This window comes from Ornithodoros turicata, unplaced genomic scaffold (assembly GCF_037126465.1).
Source record: "Ornithodoros turicata isolate Travis unplaced genomic scaffold, ASM3712646v1 ctg00000746.1, whole genome shotgun sequence".
Lineage (NCBI taxonomy): Eukaryota > Metazoa > Arthropoda > Arachnida > Ixodida > Argasidae > Ornithodoros > Ornithodoros turicata.
The window spans coordinates 2,070,748-2,091,674 of record NW_026999400.1 but is presented as its reverse complement, the minus strand read 5'-3'; the positions used below and the strand labels follow the sequence as shown (position 1 = coordinate 2,091,674).

At 45.7% G+C, this 20,927-nt stretch overlaps 1 protein-coding gene across 4 annotated transcripts in view; it reads left to right on the top strand.

The window, feature by feature from the left end:
* The window catches only part of LOC135374752 (muscarinic acetylcholine receptor M5-like), a 399,570-nt gene that overhangs the window by 89,653 nt on the left and 288,990 nt on the right, over nucleotides 1–20,927 (top strand). For all 4 annotated transcript variants that reach the window (XM_064607680.1, XM_064607676.1, XM_064607677.1 and 1 more), the window contains one exon: nucleotides 10,086–10,155. The gene's annotated coding sequence lies outside the window, so the exon portion shown is untranslated. The remainder of the gene's footprint in view (nucleotides 1–10,085; nucleotides 10,156–20,927) is intronic.

The following is a 20,927-nucleotide window of genomic DNA, read 5'->3' as shown; positions in this document are numbered from 1 at the left end:
TTGTGTGCGTATAACAATTTCTGTGATTAGTTTGAATGCTAGTAACGGAAGGCGGATTCAAAAACGGGTTCAAGGAGGCGCCTTCTCATTAAAGCTCGCTTGTTCGGAACACGCTTATGACGTTATTCATTTGTCCATACAGAGCACAGGAAAGCACTAGGGTGCCTTATGGTTCTTCGTTCATTATTCTGTGCTGCCTGGCAACGTTTCCGCAAAGGTTTATGATGTATTCACGTTCAGTGTGCTGCCTATACATTGACGATTGCACGTGCCATTTTCTGGTGGTCATTCCTAACCATAATATGTTCCGACAAGCAGATCAGCTAAAACACCACAAGGTCAAATCTAGATGTTCAGTGTGATTGCGGCTGATGTACCAAGACAGCACGTGCCATTGTTCAATAACGAATTCAGAGACCACTTAAGCTGTGACGTGTGCCGCCAGAGACCATCGATCCGTCCGTGAGGACGTTGGTTCTTTCCTCTTCACTGCCTTGGCTTGAAAGGAATAGATTTTCTGTCGACGACGTGGCAGTTTCTTGTGCAAACGTCACAACTGAGAGTGGTGCCGTATACTTTGCTTCGTTATATATATATAAAGAAAATTTATTACATTAACCTGATGATATGTACAGTGCAGTAAATAACAGTGGTATATACAGTGAAGCCGGTTAATAACATGCAACGGATGACAGTGGTATATACAGAGAAACCAGTTGATAACATAGAACGAATAACAGCAGTATATACAGAGTAACCAGTTATGACTAGCAAAACTGGCTTTGATTTAATTTGGCAGATTTCATCCTGGTCGGTACGATGACTGTACCTGGTCGGTACCTCGTTTATTGTGTGGCTTCGGCCGCCACCTTCCTCACGACAGATCTCTTGCCTAGCTGCCCAGTGCGTCCGACCCGTCACTGAGTACTGGCAGTAAAAAGCTCCTCATATTGAACCGTGAACCTTCCATACACCAGATGGGGGTGTGGTTGGTGACCTCTGCGAAGACGAGGACGCTGATCCTGATCCCGGCGCCGCCCACGCAGCATGCAAAAGCGCGATTAAATAAATAGTTTGTTTTCGTACACTCTAAGACCAGTTGCGGATAAAGGACGGATAAGAGGAACATATTTTGCTGCTGTTGTTAAAGGGACTATGAAATTTCCCGAACCCCCATACTTTTTTTCGCTGGAAACTGTTCTTCCCGCCGAGAAACTGATACGCCACAAATTTTTCCGGACGAAATCGCTCCACTCTGCGAGGAGCGCGCGCTCGAAATGTCTCTTCCGCGTTCCTCCTCTCTCGCGCACATTCCCCCGTCGATGGTGTAACTGAACGGACCGCACTTCTGTGCCCGTTACGTCACTGGTGTTGCGCAATGGGAAGTAATGCTGCGAGCTCGCTGTGGCTGTCGAGTGTTGCCGTCCAGTCGCACATAGAAGGTCACAATGTCTCTGGGCGCGTCTGAGGGTTGAAGTTGAAACATTACGTTTTCTTGGTTGGAAGCGTTCGGATAACACGCTATACTGAACAGCTTTTTGCGTGTGAATCGTTTGCTACAGTTGAGCTGGCAAGTATGACATGTGAGCTGTACTTTTTCATTGAATGTATTCGTCCTCTGCTCTGCGGCCGTTCACAACAAGGAACTCAAGTACCTCCGTGGCTTTGAGAGTTTTGCTGACGAGTTAAGTGCGCCTCTAGCGATTCACCGCAACGTGTATTGGTTGTATCGCCGTCACCAATGGAGAGTGTCTGGTGATTGCTTGGCATTGCAGTTATATTTACGTCAGTTGCAGTTATGTTTACGTGTAGGCAATCTGACAACAAAGGAAGTGCATTGTGAAGTGCGACTGTGATATTTGGAAGATGCCCCCTTTGTTGCTCGATTTGTTTGCACGAATTTTCGAAAAAGACTGGGTGGTCTAATGTTTTGTTTTACTTTGTTTCAACTCGTGTTCTTCGTCATCATTACTGTTATTATTCAAAGCAGCTTCGTGCCCTCAGGCGATTTTGATTTACTCTGTATTTATTGTTCTACAGATGGCTGTATTTCCTTCCGTCGAAGGACTTCTTGTTTGCCTAATATTATGTTTCATGCAAGAATTTATTTATGAGCACGTCACGTATTCTGTATTCAATGTTGAGCACGTCGTAAATCTGAACATTTAGCATTTCATTTCATTTTTCATTTTAATACCTTAAAGGGCCCTAGGGCATTGCCAACCATCATGCCTACAAAAACTCAGCTGTAGCGTATTGTGTAAGAGTATGCTGCACATCGTATTTATTGCTAATAAGTGTTTGTCTTTTAACGAATTTATTGTTCAACCAGGTTTCCAATACTGTGTAATACATCCATAACCCTAAGACTGGGGGACACAATCTCACGGCACCAGTTCGCCTGCTTCATTGCCCTCTTATATTATTGTGTTACGTAAGCTTGAAGTCACCAGTTGAGGTAACTGGAAAGAAGCAAAAACACCCAGTACTGACGTAGCATGCCCAATATTTTGCAATAAGAAAAACGACAAGTAATTGGTACTATTTCAAGTAAACTGCTTGTTTGCCTTCTGGCGGAAATCTGCTTTCTTTGTGAAAGAACTGTTCCATTTGCCACCGGGACAGAGTTCTCGCTATGCAGGCTCCTCCGAGGGTGTGGGCACACTTGTATGTGCGTCAAGGACGAGGGCATCAACCTCAAACAGCTCAAATGTCGACATTTAGCTAAAATAGTACAATAACTAAGACCTAACATCTACATATACACATTATATGCTATACACGCATAATTTTTATTTTTAATAGAACACAGGATATGTTCTATTTTACACTGTCACACAGCTCATCTAACAACTGTATTGGCACCAGTGTTACCAGCAAATAAGGGCTGAAGTAGCTGCGCGGCCTTGCAGGATGCCCAGAGCAAGTTGAACTGGTTGAACACAGTAGTACACCGCTGGTATGATAATGGTTGGTAGGGTTGTTTTTTTGGTAATGTGAAACAAAGTGCAGAGTTGTAGCAGGAACAAAATCTCATGAGGACATAGTGCATCAAAGGTAGGTTGCTTTAATTTAGCGGTGACCTGCAGAGCACTTGCTGGAGTTGTCCTGGCATGTTACCCTGGTGAAAGACTTCAGCTGCCACACACATGGGCTGCCCTGATTTGAGAGAAGAAAATAACACAGTATACATCTCCAGTTCTGGTGAATGCAAATGATGTAATCTAACTGAGCAATGATTATAAGATAAGAAGTGTAAACAGGAAAATGTACCCCTCAATATCATATTTGTGCACATAAAGCAAACTGTAAATCAAATAACAAAAAAGGTAAAAAAAACAACAACTTGTGAACAATATACAGAGCCCGAATGGTAGGCAAGACACTGCATTAAAGAGGAATCTGGAAAGAGGGTGCACAGCATTTGTCTGCTCTGCATAGTGGGTTACGATGATCATGCTGTCTCACCTAAGGGGTGTCAAGCTCCGCTGAGGAAGTCACCTAAACATGAAAGCAGATGAGTGAAGAGAAAAGAACGGATACGTATGTTCAACATATTACATAAATATTCTGTTGAAGTATGGTTTCTAAGATCATGCTAAACGAAGTGTACTTTTATCAACAGTGCACCACCTGAGTTTAGGGACTAGATTCGGTAACTTCTATTTTCTTTATTTTCTTTTTTTTTTACTCTCTCTGTGCGGTAAGTGGCGGCAAGGTTCAGAGTCACGCAGATGAGAATTAACCCATTCACGCAATCCTGAAATCTATGATAGCATTTGAACCACACGGACTGAGAGACCTTTGTTAGCCCCAATAACGAAAAATTCTCACACCTTTGCGCCCTTTATGTGGATGTTCTTTCCCCGGTGTGGACAGGTATTGTGATGGTGCTACACCTTGATTCAGACGACACTGAGCTCGTTATCCAGTACGTTGAAGAGATTCAGCGTACCCTTCGTAAATTCGATCATGCAAATGTCCGCTACAAACACGATCAAGTCGATGGCACCACATCGTCTTTCCACTCCGGCGGTCCGATTGCTTCTCGTGGCATCAAAAGCTGTCCGTCTCGCCACTGGGAAGCACGAGACATTGAATACCACGCGAATATTGACGTAAATTAGGGCAACCAACTATCCAACATCGTCTCGGCATGTCGACGAAAACCACAGGATGCGACTATGCAACTGCGATAGACTGCGACCATCGCGCGGAAGCTGCCGTCATGGAGATTTCCACTCCCGATGAACGCATACGCGGGATCCTACGGCGCATGCTCCTGGCGGGATGCTTCGGCTCCATGTTCGGCTCGGCATCACGTCACGATGACGTGTTGCCGAGCCGGTCGTGGTCCCGTCAAGTTGCCCGCTGTGTCTACGCTCGGCAGCTCACCACGGCGCGGCGCCAGCTGTCCTGCCTTCGTCGCTCCGTTTAAATTCGTTCCCGAGAATACTCCTCGCATGATGAAGGTCCTAGACTCGGAAAAAAGTTTTCTTTCTGATGAAAACGAGAAAAAAATCATTTCATAGTCCCTTTAATTGTCTGCCAGCCTTATCCGCCACACCACCAAAACGTTAGCAATAACAAAAAGAACGCAATAACAAGACAAAGAAAACAAGCTTCTCGCTCGCACGTGTTCACTGAAAGAAAAGTGCACGTATTTCTTTGTTTTGTTTGTTGACTGCCTCGCGAAACTGTGTGTCGGATAGAATCGTGGCGGCTAGCAATGTTCCCAAGTTCGCAGCTGTGTCATTGCCGCAGGTTGCATCATGTTGTGCAACGGTCGGCGTCTTGGTGGTGGTTGGTTAGGCGGACACCACTTAATTTCGAAGCAGTTTGTCGGTGCGTCTCCTTGACCGTGATACATTGTGACATCGCTGGCGTTGGGGAAGGCCGGTGTCTAGACTGATGGGAAGCATGAACGCATCGTTGACATCGTACAACTTTCGCAAGAAACAACGACTTTGTTAGTACAACTTTGTCAGCCGAGCCTCTGTGCACAGTTGGTGTCCGCCGTACAGCCATGAAATGCCGGTAAGCATCAGGCTGCGCATTGTGTACCTTTTGGAGCACGCTTACGAAATATTGTCCGTATTTGCAGCACAACCACCTCTCGTATTTGCCGCAGACAAAGAAAATGATGTTCTGCGCGTCTATACCGGTAACTCACTTTTCCGTGATTGCGTTTCTACGTCCTGTTGCACTTGCGTTTAGTTCGCCTCCGTGTGAAGCTCTTCTCCTCAGGTGGGCAAAAGCAATCCACAGACCGACCGCTGTGGCGTCGCTCATGATCTCAGTTGTCTCGCAACGTAAACCCCCAATTATAAAAAAATGAAACTCTTTTTTCTTTTAGACTTAGCTTGTGACACTCCGTCCTCCATCCTACACGGGGGGGAACACTGTGATCTGAATATTTCGGGTAAGGACATTTCGAATTATTCGTAGCAGCTGGTGTTCGTTTACTATAGATAGCTTAAAGGTAAGCCCTTATCAACTCTTGTCTATGTCGCACTATTTAATTCTCGATAATAAATTGGAAAGAGAGGCACACGAACACGGTAAAAACACGACACTTGAATGTAGAAGAGTGTGAGCATGTGAATATGTGTCACAAATTATTCAGTTAATTGTAGAAACGCTTAAATGTCTGCACTCTTCTTTTTTCTTCTCTTTTTTTTACAAATCTGGGTGCAGAGGACACTCCTATGCAGAGTATACATACGTCTTACTGGGATCGCGATTAATGTGGATTCACCTGCGGACTTGCATTGTAATGCAGGACGAACAGTTTTGTCTTGCATGAGATAACTGATGTTCTGAGGCTGGAACAACATAGAAGGGACAATCACATACAAGGCCTCAAGTTGCCTAAGAAATTAACTATGAAAGATGAAAGTCACTGAAAAGGTTAGCCAGCTGTAGGACTCGAACCCACATCTTCTGGATTACCGGTCCAGGGCTCTCTGAGAAGGCGTGTTAGCTTAGCTCAATTGGTAGAGCCCTGGACCGGTAATCCAGAAGATGTGGGTTCGAGTCCTACAGCTGGCTAACCTTTTCAGTGACTTTCACCTTTCATCGTTAATTTCTTAGGCAACTTGAGGCCTTGTATGTGATTGTCGCTTCTATGTTGTTCCAGCCTCAGAACATCAGCTATCTCATGCTCAACAATTGCCGCTTGCGTCGATCCCTGTCGTATGAATGTGTGTATGAGTGTGCAAAAATGTAAGAGTGAAAGGAGGATGAGTGAGAGAGTGTGACTGGTTTGTCCCTTCAGATGACGCACCCTGGAAGTCGCTGAGAAGGCGTGTTAGCTTAGCTCAATTGGTAGAGCCCTGGACCGGTAATCCAGAAGATGTGGGTGCGAGTCCTACAGCTGGCTAACCTTTTCAGTGACTTTCATCTTTCATAGTTTTGTCTTGAATGACTTCATGGGCGCCTACTTAATCCCTTACCATCCTAACTGCGTATAGCAGCGTTCATAACTGCACTCTTATTTTAGTTCTGTTGATTATAATCTACTCAGAGATATCATATTCACTGCATCCTAGCGAAGTGAGAATGGACAGACATCATACTCAGATTACATTTATCATAGTGACCCTGGTCCCTCAAGCTCAATTGAAGAAGTCCTTATGTGTTGAAGTACCTCATCCACTACAGTACCCCTCAAGTTCATCAGACATTGGTGCTCCTGGTACAGAACCTGCTCTAAAACTGATTTGTTGTATTAGCAAGGGAACAGCATGTTGAGGAACGATATTGTTCAGCTAAATTTCTGTTGGTGTTGCATCTACTTCGCCATGTGGGTAATGCATTTTGATTGAAGCATTTAAAAAAAGAGTAATGTTCTTCTGCATTGCACATGTTTTCAACAAGATCACGCTCGCATTGCTCTAATATAGTTCTTTTTGTGAAAATCCAGTAGCTTAAGAAAAGAACTGTCTTGTCAGAAATACACCCGCAGGCCTGATAGATACCGAAGTAGTGGTGCTGTACATGATCTTTGTGTGTTGTGTGCGAATAAAGATTGAATTCGTTTTCCACACAGGTGTGTGAAGTGTGGTGATTGAAAACATATCATATAGTTGAAGTAGTGCATACCGGTTGAAGCGAATAAAACGCGCAACGCATAACAGCGGAGGCGTGTAGGAGCCGCAGCGCATAGAGCACGCGGCGTGTAAAGTGGAGGCGCATAGAAGTCGTGGCGGATATACCCGGCCTCAGAGTAAGCGCTATAAATTTGCAAAAAAAATAGCGCCTATTTATCCGCCGCCGGGTTTAGAGTGTATCTCGATCACTACGGTAGCTCCTCTGATCCCTCTTATTCTTCCTCCTGGTTGGGAGCCACACCATTAGTGACCCGAAGGATGAACACCTCGCGGCTCTCGTCCTGAGGCACTTACCTTCATACGTCCTTATCGGTTAGCTGGATTTTCTACCCTTCTATGAACAGCTCACTTCGGTGAATAATTCGGCCTCCTACCACCTGGAACCAACCAGTGTGACACGATGTTGTCCATCACATTCAGACAACAGGACCACTGCTACATTTCAGACCTCGTCGCCAGTTCCCTGAAAGGTTCAAGGTAGCGCAAGCTGAATTCCAGCACATGCTCGACATTGGTATCGCACGTCCATTTCGGAGCGACTGGGCCACATCATTACACATGTTTTCAAAGAAGACATGGCAACCCGGTGGAGATTATACAGCCCACAACATCATCACGAAACCCGATAGTTACCCTTCACCCAATTTACGATTTCACCATAAATTTGTTGGGGCCCGCTTTTTCAGCAAGATAGATCTGATCAAACCTTATAATCAGACACCGATGGTTCAGGTAGACGTACATAAAACAGGCATGACGACGCCATTCGGACTGTTCAAATTCCTAAGGATACCGTTTGGGTTAAAAACCGCCGCGCAAGAGATTCGTTGACACCGTTTTGCGAGGGTTATGTTTTGCTTTCGCACAATCGACGACATCGTCGTAGCTAGTGCAAGCGAAGAACAACACTTGTAACACCTTCGACTTGTCCTTTCGCGATTACAAGAGCGCAGAATTGTCATCAACGTTGAAAAATGTGAATTCGGCAAATCTTTTCTATAGCATTCCTCGGACATGAAATCTCTGCTGCCGGTATAAGTTCCGCAGAAGGTTGAAGTAATCCAGCAATTTCCACAACAAGACTCCGCCAGACAACTGCGCCAATTTCTTGGTCTTGTAAACTTTTACAGGTGTTTCATACCTGTTTGTGCAGTGCTCGTACCACCACTGGAAGACCTACTGAAGACATTCGGCGCGCTTACAATGGTGGGACGACAAACAAGTTGCTTTCGATTCTGCAAAGAACGCCTTGGCGGCGGCTCATATAAGCTGACTATTTATATCGAATATGAGTTGATTAAAGGGGTATAAGTTTATTTATTCATTTTTTAAATATTTCGCTCCAACGACAATATCAGTGTACTTGCTAAAGAAAATTTAGGACTGCATAGCAATTTATTGAACATGCTACAGGAGGGGTGAAAAACGAGAAGTGCACGTCTCAATGGGACGGACAGTTCCGAACAGTCCCATTTTCAACATACGCACACAAATTGTGTAGCATAAGGTACTATGTAAAGTAAATTACTATGCGGATGTGAACTATGGCTTAATTCCATTGGAGAGACACGTTCTTTCTACCTCACATGAGCATGTTATCAAGTTTACGCGGTGTTGTGATTGGGAAAGCGTGTGTGATATTATGATAATCATCTAACGACATTATTTTCAACAGTCTCCTCATCTAACAACAGAATAAGTCCGATCGTGGGTGCTTCACTACACACAGCTGACTTCATCCTACCAAATATCATCACTGTTGAGCCATCGACGGGCGACTCGTGAAAACTTTTTTTTTTTTTTCTGCTCCAAAACTCTGTGCATGCGGTGGTATATTGAAAAAGGGGGATAAGTCATGCTCCGGGATGTTGTTTCTTTTCTTGTATCTCGCATACCTTAGCACGATGCTAACAGGACAGTATGTAGAGTGCATATAAACCCTGCGCTTTTGCAGCCCAGCACAAGCCAGAGAGGAGGAAAGCGATAACCGTATACCCGGGAGGAAGCACGCGGCACGTGTACTTTTCTCCTCTCTAGCTCGGGCGGTAAACAGTTTTCAACGTGCTTCCCAAGCTAGTCAGCGCGCGCGTCCACGCGAAAACAATGTGTATGCTACAAATTTTTCATTGGCGTTATTCGTGGAATACCAGCTGCAACTACCTTATCAAATGTTCATTTGAAATTTCCTCGGCTTGGGGTCTTTCGATCCCTTTACTGCATAATTTCATGTTTCTTAATCTTTTATAAATAATTAATTCCTGGTATGGTGTATCGTCATTCTCTGCCGCGTTGCTTTCATAACTGCAGCATGAACTGTATCAGGGGGCATGTGTTTCAGTGGCTGCTGCCTGCAGCCACAGCAAATGAATGCGTGCAGCAGGTCCTCATAACTGTGACCAACCTCTCCGCGTATTTTAACTTTACATATCCCCCTCCAGATGAGGTTTTGGAACTTTTTGTTTTTTACTCCCAAATTCCAATTATTATTTCGTACATGAGGGGTGGGGGATATGTTTATTAAGAAAAAAAGAAAGGTAAGATTAGCCAGGCAAAGAGCCGGCTTGCTATTCCGAAAAAAAAGGAAAGAAAGGAGAAGGGGGAATCAAAAAGAAAAGGAAGGAAAAAGAAAAAGGGGGAATCGAAACAAAAGAAGGGAAAAAAACGGGGGAATCAAAGAAAAAAAGGAAGGAAAGAAAGAAAGAAGAGCATAAACACTAGCACAACGTTACATGCAGTTCACGATTCGTACATGAGACAATTCATGTTCTGAGGCTGGACTTCCTTTTCAGTGACTTTCATCATTATTATTTCGGAGTAGTGTGAGAGGGGTCGGTTTGAAGTAGGGAACATTTGTAGGAGGGCTGGTATACCAGTATTCAATTGCACGCGATAACTCTTATCGTTATTTCTTCTGTAAATCATGCAGTGTAGTACTTAGAGCATTGGGAGTAATCAGCGTTTGCTTCTTTGCAGGGTGTGTGTGTGTGCAAGGCACTGACAGCACGACAGAGCCTGTCGAATCCGCTTTTCAGGGAAGAGACAAGTGAGTTCCGTCGTTGTTTACTTCCTGTCTACTATCAGTCTGCTTTATCTTTCTATATCTTCGTCCGAAAAAAAAAAAAACAGTGCTATTTGAGCTGTCAAGTTCAAAATTGAAGCTGCAACAAATGAAACCTTAAAGGAGCAGCCTAGAGGCCCACAACTTTGTTTCTGTTTTTGGTCAGTATTGAATGTTAGGCGGCCGAAAACAGTTTTCCCTCAATTTGTGCAACCGTAGCGAAATTGGGACGCCTGCAATAGCTCCCCGGACCTCCCGTGCGCGAAACACCCTCCTTCGCCTTCACGATAGGCACGTGATGAGCGCCACCACGCGCGTCACTATGTGACGCAAGTGGTAAGGACGCTCCTCATTGGACCTGGGATCACATGATCGATGTGAGCAACTTCGCGGAGCGTCTGCTACCGCTTCGGAGATTACATGCGTTCTCCGGCTACGTGATGTCCGAAACGGAGGGTTTGAAGGCTGTCCACGACACAACCACCATTTTTTGGGACCGCAGACACCACGGGAAGAACGAGTGGTGCAGCTCGAAATTAACTGTGCTTGTAGAGCGAAAACCTCGTGCTTCCCGATAGTGTGCAGCCTGTCCGACCGTTTTCACCGCGCAGTTGGTTCTGTGGCTAACAGGTGGCGCCACAATACCGCCGCCATCGCTTGCTTTCTGCTTCTGTGAATTCTGAGATTGCTCAGAAGCCACGGATATATTACTCTTGTGATCGTAATCTTATTTTTTCAGGCTGCATATATGCCTTTTTTAGAAAACGTGATATAAATCATACAAAGAATAGAAGTCAACAAGAAACAGCTCGCAATGTTCGTAGCAGACATTTTTTCCTACGAACGAATGAGGGGCTCTTATCACCAACGTCACAGTAGAGTGGGTGTGGTTTGCAGTTGGAGCGCTCCGGCCTGTCACAGCGGCAGCGATTTTCCAAATTAATTGCACCGTGGTGAAACAACTTTGGACAGAAATATTTTGTAGGAATGCTTCTCACATACTGCTTTACAAGATGACAGCAGTTTTTGGCCATGTTAGACACCACTTCAATGCTCCTTTAAGGCCTGTTCCGACATATAGCAGCGCTCTAATACAGCGCTACAAAACAGCGCGCAAGAACAGTGCTCACTGTTATCGAACGGTTCTCACTCGCAAAGCGGCGCTAGCGCTATAATTTAGCGGAAGTTCGGTGGTCGTTTCCGGTCCCTTCCGTTATGGCGCTTCCGGAGTTCGACAGCATGCGGGCGAATAAATTCGATCAACTAACTGAAAGAAAAATTACCAGGCATTTTGAATGACAGATGCGCCAGTTCCAATGCGGTCGCTGTGCCATGAAATCCGGAAGCAAAACAACTCCACGACTTCCGCGACGTGGTGGTGGTGGTGGTGATGGTGAAAGGGCTTGCCGTTGTCGGCCTCACGTATATGGGCAACGTCACGACTGATGCCCTGGGGAAATGTGCGTCCTGGGCCGACTTCTAGGGGAACTGAGCCGGCATATGTCAGCGACGTCATCGGTCAAGGGCGTCCTCATTAGCCAACAGGAATGTAGTGCTAATATTAGCGCCGATAAAGTTCACACGAGCTATGCTCCGGCAAGCTCTAATTTTTAGCCGTTTGGAGGACTGTGAGGAGGAAAATATAGCGCTGTTTTCTAGCGCTGTATAGTAGATCGCTATATATTGGTACAGGCCTTTACCCCATAGCAATCACTGTCGTCCCTTTCCGTTCACGCATCAGCACGAAGGTATCACACCTAATTCGGTGTAACTCGTCAGGGTCAACCCTGTTTGTCTGAATGGCGATGTGAATGCTACGTCTAGTTAGGTTGCCAAAGACGGTTGTATCGCCGTCAGATCAGTCCCCATATCAAGGATTTCGGAATATCCAGTTATAATGTGATGAGGACGATGCGATGGTCTGTGGACGGTGAACTGTCAAAAATAAGCCTAAACTAACCTAACCCTGAAAACTAACCTAGGACCCGGCTCTAACCCAGGTTCCCACCGGGGACGATTTTTCCGTATCCCGGAAATTAGAGAAGCGCTGTTGTGAACAGCTGAGGAAACGGATCATAGCCGATCAAGCGCTATCACATTATTTGTTTAAATTGGGAGGCGGGATTTTTTTAAATTAACATGCATGCTAACGCACAGTAAAGCCATTGAACAATGAACATAAATGCGGTTACACCCACTGCGCCGCTTGCATTGTGCCGATTACATCTGTTCTTTCTGTTCCTCTCTCGCAAAGTTTGCTGAGTGCAGACAACGCGGTAAGATTAGGAAGCGATTCTCCAACAACAAATAAATCTTGACTATGACACGAGGTGATTCATCACTGGTGATTTTCCAAGGTCCTGCTACCTTCTACTTATTTTTGGCAGATATGTTAGCCGCGTTCTTTTATAAATGGGGGTACTACAGAATACTAAGCGCATTGAGGCATCACCTCCTGTATTCGTATCAATGAAATGAAACGCAAATGCCCACTATCCTGAGGCTCTGACTTCACGCAAGTTGAACGTGGATATCGTCGGACGTAGTTCCCAACTCAACCGGAATACTAGTATTTTCATATATAGTTCTGTTTTGTTGTTGGTGGCGGTCAGACAATGATGTTGTAGTTGTTGTCTAATACTTTCTATGTTGATGAACCGTATTTTCAATGCAATGAAACCGCAATGAAACACCTGAATAAGTGGGCGTAGAGCTTTTAAAACCCATAAACATCGGCCCAGAAAAAGATGTAAGGACTGTGGGCACTCTTCCACGTATATCGGCAACATGTTGATAGAGGGCGCAGTCCTTATCGGTCCGCTCTTCGGGAAGGGGGGCGTGGTGGTGCTTTAAGAGAAAGGGATTTAAGGAGCAGGAGGGAGAAGGTACGAGAAGGCTCTCCTTGGTGGATGGACTCGTGTAAACTGCTGAGGCACGGAGGTAAATAAAACTTGGATGCATTGACTTGGTTTCTGAGTTGCTTTCACGGGCCGGACGGGCGAGCACGACCCCGAGAGTGGGAATGGTCCCCACAGGACAACCATAAACGCGAAATAAAATCACAATATAAGTGTGGTGAAAGAGGCGGTGAATAATGAAAAAATTTGGAACCCGAGAAAGGGACAGAGGAGGGACGACACGACACGTTCTCAAACCCTTGCACGCTTGCCCTTTTGCCATTGCGGTGAATAATATTGTCCGGCCTCAACAGTTCTCTGGTGAGCAATTGTCCGGCCTCAGCAGTTTTTTGGTGAGCAATTGTCCGGTGAGCAATTGTCCGGTGAGCAATTGTCCGGTGAGCAACTGTCCGGTGAGCAATTGTCCAGTGAGCAATTGTCCGCGCCCCGCTGATTATTACCCGGAAACTTCAGTACTATATATTTAGACACTCCTTGGTTTTCATAGGGTACTTCGCATTACACCAGACCATTCATTCAGCGTAGACACTAGTTCAGCGGAGAATCCCCAGTGACCCGGAGCTTTTGCTTATCTTGCTCAGAAGGCCTCCCTTTGTTCGCCGTTCAAAGACAGACGTGTACAGGTTTTGGGTCATCCAACGTGCAACTAGCAAGGATTGTCGACAGATGGAAAATCCAGGGAACCGGTATCGAAAAATCGGCCGTATCTCAAAATAACGTGATCGAAGTCCCCATTGAAAAATAAACTACAGTAAATAAATGTTATCTGGCTATTTCTTATGAGTATCATCTGCCTATCATTCTTATGAGTAGCGTAGGCCTATCGTGTGTACTAGTACGATCATGCACGTGGCCCACGATCCTCGAGGCTGCATAATGAAGAAAATACTGGAGTTGGGCATGGTTCCCGTCGGTCTTGTTATGAGCCAGCTACGTTGCTAGGCTCTACACAACGTAGTGAAGTGACAAAGGCACTTGTTCAGTTCGTGCGAGTCTGTGGCATTCTGGGTGCACCGTAACCAATTTCGTGTTTATTTTCCTTCTGTGTTTGTTATACTTCCTTTTTCTTCTTTTTATTTGTTTCTTCCTTCCTTTTTCATTGTTTCTTTGCCCGGAATAGCAAGCCGCCGTAGCGCAGGCTAACCTTTGAGAGAAGGGAGTCACTGAAAAGGTCAGCCAGCTCTAGGACCCGAACCCACATTTTCTGGATTATCGGTCCAGGGCTTTGCGTGTTTGTTCATCATTCGGAGGCTAACATTTCCGCTTCTTTTTTTTTTTTGTTACCGGACTGAGTTCGCGCAAAATCGAAAGACATAATCGAAATTTTGTACCGTATTGTGCATAGTAACACGTTCCCAAGATGGAAGATTAATTTCTAATCCAGAAGTGTGAATCGTAAAAGAAAATGGGATCGTCAGTGGGGGTACGGACGGTTGCTCATTGGACAATTCAACCCGTGGGTATAAATAAGGGGATAAGACGAAAATTGAAACAAACAGTAAAAGAATATACAGTAATAAAAGAATAGTTAACAGCAAGCTTATGCGTATCAGGCTTTGGAAAATGCTTATTGATTATGATTTCTCACAAGTGATACATCACATTGCTGCGCTACATACAACTAAGATACTGAGGTTAGATTCCGAACATCTTGCATAATGCACGCGGTTGATATTCGTTAGGTTTCGTGCGGCGTTTACTTCAGGGGCCTTTTGCAGGGACCTTTTCTTCCCAGAGTAACTGGGTGGGGTTTCTTATTTGTTGTTTATCGTGAGTAAGGAAATTAACTTTGACACACACACATAAAGAGAGAGAATGTGGTGGTGGAATATATGTGCTTCCAACATTGCTTTCGACATTGTAATACACGCATGTAAACTATAACAGATTGCAGCGTTAGATCTGAAATACTGATTGCTATCTGCAGTTGTGTTATCTCTGACTTTACGTGAAAAAACTTGTGGCTTTGTGCGTGTGCTCGTAATTATGTGAAAATTGGTGAGTCTGTACGGCCTACTATAACCTGCGACCCCTCATTGCCGGAGTAGCAAAGTGTGACTATTTGCGGCACACTGCATTCTCCCTCTCATGCAACATTGAATACCAAACCACTGTACTAACACAATGTTATGTACTCTAACCCCCGCAGCCATCGAGAAAGTTGAGCAACACATACAGTACAACTTATGGTTTATTGTAGGAAACAGACAAGTATACATGTGCATAGCAACTGTCGTTCATAGAGGTCATCTGTATATTTTTCAAGGGCGGGGAGTAGGATGCAAATCGGCTGGGCGCTGTGAACTACGGGCGTCCACTGGTTCACGCTAGCTAAACGAGCTTCCTCAAGACCTGCTTTTCTCATTTCTTCCCAAGCGGTTTTGTCGAATGCCTGCGCAACGGTCTTCTGATACGCACTGTACGTGTCACTAGCCATACAGGGTATATCGAGAGCACCAACAAACTCAGAAAAACCAGCGAAACCAGAACCTGTGGACTCCATTCCGTTTACAGCTGCCGAATTCACGTCTAGGCGCTGTTGGACAAGCTGTCCAGGTGATTTCTCCGTCGAGACAACATCTTCCCAGAGACACATCTTACACTTCAACCAGAAAAAACTACAGAGACCTCGCCGTTGTTCCGATATGACGTACATATCACCCAGGCCACAACCAAATGGACTATGTATAGACAAAGCTTGCAAAGATGAAAAGAAATGCTCAATCTCGACAATACATCGTCCGTGAAGCACGAAGTTACCAGTTTGAGTTTTATCGCCAACATCAACAGGAGGGGCCGGATCAGAAACAACAGCTGGAAGCGTTATATCGTCGGCATCAATGAATGGAGTCTGACTAGATACGATATCCGAACTCGTCGAAGCGGAACACGCTCTAGTATCAGGAGGGCTTTCACTCAAACATGAAACATTACATAATTCATTTGAACCTTCAACAGATGAATTTCCAGACCGTCGAACACGAATACCTGTGCGACCCAAATCCACCATGAACCTCTTCTTCCGCTTATGCTTCCCGTACACAAATCCTCGAGCCATCGCAGCGAGACCAAGCGCACAACCCAAGTCGAAAGTAGATTGCAAAATGAGCATCCACACTCCCACACCATTCGTAACAGCCACCACTACGGTGCGCGTGCGCGCCGCATGGTCAGCGGATGGATACGGTCAAAATGTTCCGCACCGTTTTTCCTGTGCTATGGCTAGAGGGCGACACAGAATGACGCGGTTTACGGGGCTTTGAGACGGTATTTATATGTACTCACGTTTCATGCTTTTTTTTATAAAAACGGAAAGTGGTAGGGATATAAATTTGATGTCTATCGATTCCTGAAATATTTCCAGAGACAGTAAATGGAAAGTTTTTTTTTTTTTCGAAATGGCTATAGAAGTTTAATAAAACCTGGTCAAAGAGGGAGGAGAAAAATTGTTTTTTTTTTTCGCATTCCTGACGTCGCCGTAAATACATACGACATGTATGAGAAGTCTAGTAGCGTAAATATCTTCATCTCGTCTTCCTCTTTATGATGAAACCACCCGCGTCAAAATCTGCGCGGTGGTTACCGAGAAAAAGCATAAAAACTGTTCCATAGGAAATGCATTGGACGGAGAGCACGTCGGCATGATGTTACTGATGTACCACTCTTCACACCATCTCGCGAGCTCTATCGCCACCGCCCCTTCCTCCGGTCCATTCACACATTATTCTTTCCAGGAACATTCAAGGAGTCACGTGCATAAGCTATCTTTATCCCGCGGTGAAAGCGTGTCCTTATCGTCCTGTTCTCACTTCCGAAGGAGATACGAATGCGCACGCGCTAGACTGACGCTTCTAATGAAATGTGATATATGCTAAGCGAGCAAAAGAGCCCGCTGTATTCCCGCGAAGTACAAACAATTGAACAAAGGCGCCATTTGCATATAGATGGCTTCAACCGTGTTAAGGTCCATAGTTCTGCAGAGAGAAAGCTAAAAAAAAAACGAATGAAATAGACGCCCAATCTCGAACTAAAAAGATCATAGCTAAAGGAATCCAGCGGGTTTCACTTATTAAGTGAATTTTCCTGAAACCTTTAATGCTGGGAAAGTTGACACAGTACGCGCCGCGCTGTTTGCTGTCAAATGGCACCGTTCCGCCGTGCTTTCTTGAGTTTCTTTCGATGTAAACGAGGGTAGATTCTACTACTGAGCTGATAGCGGGTGCGAAAGGTGCGCACGGTATCATTCGCAATGACGAGTAAAAAATCGGGCAGATTTATAGCGTCCTCGATAAACTACACTGGTGCGCCCCGGTGCGCCCTGGTGCGGCTTGACATCCTCGATAAACTGCACTGGTGCGCACTGAACGTCCTCTATTAGAGGAGTGCACCCGTTGAGTGCGGCACTGAGTTGCCCGGAACCATGGAGGAAGGAAACACAGGACCGGCCCTTCCAAGCTTTTGCCATTGGGACGGGCGTTTTATTTGTGTGTGTTAGGAGGTTTACTCTTGGTTTACACTTCTATTACAAGACCGGTCACGGTCTGCAGGGCAAGCACGCAGGACTAGAAACATTATTCGTGGCAGCGATGTTTGAGTGACGACGTGGCCACGTTTTGTGTTTGTTGCTGAGGTGGTAAAGCATGCCAGTATTCAAACTTGTAGAACAATGAAGGAAATCAGATTAATCTGCAGCTGTCGAACAGCGCCAGCTTGCAAACGAACGATTCCAGATGGCTCTCTCACAGACAGAGGCATACGAAACAACCGATCACGTACATGCTTACGAATGAAACGTTATTCCCGTGACAGAGCTGCTTTCTGTTGAACGACAGCTTACATTTTAAGGGTATATGACTTTGGAAAAGCATAAAAACACGGAAAGTAGCGCGAGCAACAACGCGTTGCTAAACCGAAACCTTACTGAGGATCACGTGGTGGACAGGAAGTAATGGCGGTTTTGAAAGGAGCGACCGCCAGAGGGATCCCACGGAAATCTCTTCGTAACGGCCGCTCCTGTGTTTCCTTCCTCCATGCTTCGAACCCACACCGAGAAAATCGTCCGAGCGCCAGAGTGCAATCCCAAGAAGCATCGCGATTGCCGGAATCACGGAGGAAGGCGGAAGCGGGAAGTAGCCAGGTGTAGCCGGGCAAGTAGCAGCAGCCTGTCGACAGCACGGCATTCGATCAGTGCCGCTCGCCAGGTGCCTCTCGCTGCGGGTCGCGTAGCCTACGAGCCACAACGAGCACAGATCTCTAGGTGGCGCACGCTAGTATCCGCCAGATCCACCAGTGCAATGCAGTGCAGTTTCATGTTCGATAATGCCTCTGCCCAGGGCACCGCCAGTGTAGAGCGCCACGCACCACGGTGGTTTCGGGGCAATTCCGGAGCAAGTTTATCGAGGACGCTTTTGGAATGGAGAAAGGTTGCATCTGTACCTTATCAATCACTTAAGAAGGAGTATACCGGGTGTCCCAGAAAACGTGTTATTGAATTATAATAAAAAAACTAGACCACCTAGAGTCATGCGGTCAATGGCATTTGTTCTTACTGGGTTTTTGCCACCTCCTCATGTGAATGTCGTGTAACGTAAGTTTAATTATGTAAATTTTTGCGAGCTTAAGTCGGAAATTCGCCTAGTAAAGGTCACTTTTTTACCCCATCAACGTGAAGAGCGTGTCTATTTTACTCAAATTAATGATAATTGACAGGGATATTTAGAAGCTATCCCACCGGAAAAAATAGCCGAATCATCATGCTCTACGGAGGTCGCACAGACTAGCGCACGATGAATTTTTCAGCGCAATCTTTGTCAGTCCGACGAAAGGAGGTTGGAAACCGAGCCCTCCCCAACATCGCAGAAAGAGATAAAACAGCCACGGCTTATCACGTCCGACTTTCGCTAGGATAATGCTTTCCCTCTCCCAATTTTAGGAACTTACTTTTTCTACTATCACTATGAGGGCTGGCTTCGGAACCTCCTTTCGTCGCACTGAGAGCGATTGCGCTCAAAAAGTCATCGCGCGCTATGGTCGGGTGCTCCGAAAAGCATGATATTCGGCTATTTTTTCCGATGGGATAGCTCGTGAATATCACTCTGAATTATCATGGATTTGAGTGAATTCGGCACGCTCTTCATATTGGCGGGGTAAAAAAGTGACCTGTACTTGGCAAATTTCCGAGTTCAGTTCGCAAATATTTACATAATTAAACTTGGAGTGCATGACATTCACATTAGGAGGTGGCAAAAACCTAACAAGAACAAATGCTGTTGACCGTATGATTCTAGATGGCGTAGTTATTACAATTCAATGACACGCTTTCTGGGACACCCTGTATATACTAGTATGTGATCAATAGTGTCCACAGTGGTAGCAGCATTAGTTTGCGGATAATGTAATCAGTTACTCTCAAGCAAGAGGCCAGAGGCATGGCCGAACTAGACTCAATAAATAGGGGTACAGAGTATCGCATTCCTTTTCCGCGCCGGAGCCGCCGTTCGGCGTCCGCGATTGGACCGATCGTGTCACGTGGTTTCTCCTTCCAAGAACGCGCCGTCCATGTTGAGCCACCTCCATCCAGACCAGTTTCCTGGGTCGCGAGCTTGCTCAACTGCGCGTTGTTCTTCACCGGAGAAGGGGGGATGGGCGTCCCATTGCTAGGTGACGCAGCCGCGCGCCTGACTCAAGATGGCGGTCTCGCTCGCCGGCGTGGCTCAGTGTCGCTACTCTGCTCCTTATTTAGTGACTCTAGGTCGAATGGGTTAAGGCGTCCCCCTCGTTGGTGGTAGTCGAGGTAGTGCGTTCGAATCCTACTACCGGCTGTGCTGTCTGAGGTTTTCCCTTGGCATTCCGAAGACTCTCTAGACGAATATCGGCACAGTTACCCCTGAAGTCTGCCCGGGACGCATACTAACTCCCCTGTCCCCCACTCCTTCCTGCTGTCTTCTCTCCATCTGTCCACATCTGTACGCCGCTCATAGCCACAGTTGCTTCGCGACGCTAACACGAAACAAAAAAAACAAAAAAACTCAAATAAGATTTAAGGTGTTTAAGAAATGCAGACTCAAACGGCCTAAAATTAAAAAAATAGACTGGTTTAACTATTCTCGTCCCGATATAGCTGGTCTTACATTGTAAAAGTAAACGCTGTAAAGTATTCCGCTCAATGGATCTAGTCCTGCAGTTGATGGAGGCTCCCTTTTGCACACAGAGCAGTTATGCTCATTCTGCCTTTCTGTATTGCCTAATTGAGTGGAAAAGTCCCAGGATTGATCAGGTCGGCTCATTTCAGCGATGAAGCAAATGAATGACAAATATGTTTATGTAATTCATACATAATCATCTAGCTTTATTCTCTCCTTCGTTATGCATATTTAACGATCGCGGGTACATTTATCTCGCTCTTTATTTGGTTTGCAACTTTCAATGCGTCTCTCGTCCGTATTATGTAATGACTGTGATGGAACGAGCTCCCGCGGCTCACTGCTTAGCGTGCTGGCCATGTCACGTCGGGACTAGGAGGTACCCGGGTTCGAATCCCGGTGCCGATTGTGCTGTCTAGGGTTTTCCTCAGACGTTTTCAGACATATGTCGGCACCGTTCCCCTAGAAGTCGGCCCAGGACGCACATTCCTCCAGGGCGTCAGTCGTGACCGCGAGCCCTTTCGCCATTCACCACCACCACCTGTGATGAAAACTGTTCACGAAAACACATTAGTTTTTAATTTCATGGTCTCGCAGTCAACAGGTGTGATCATCTTCAGGTATATGTTGCTATTGTTCTTGTTGCGGGAAGCAAATTGTGCGATATATACCTGTATTGCAGAAAAAAAAAAAAAAG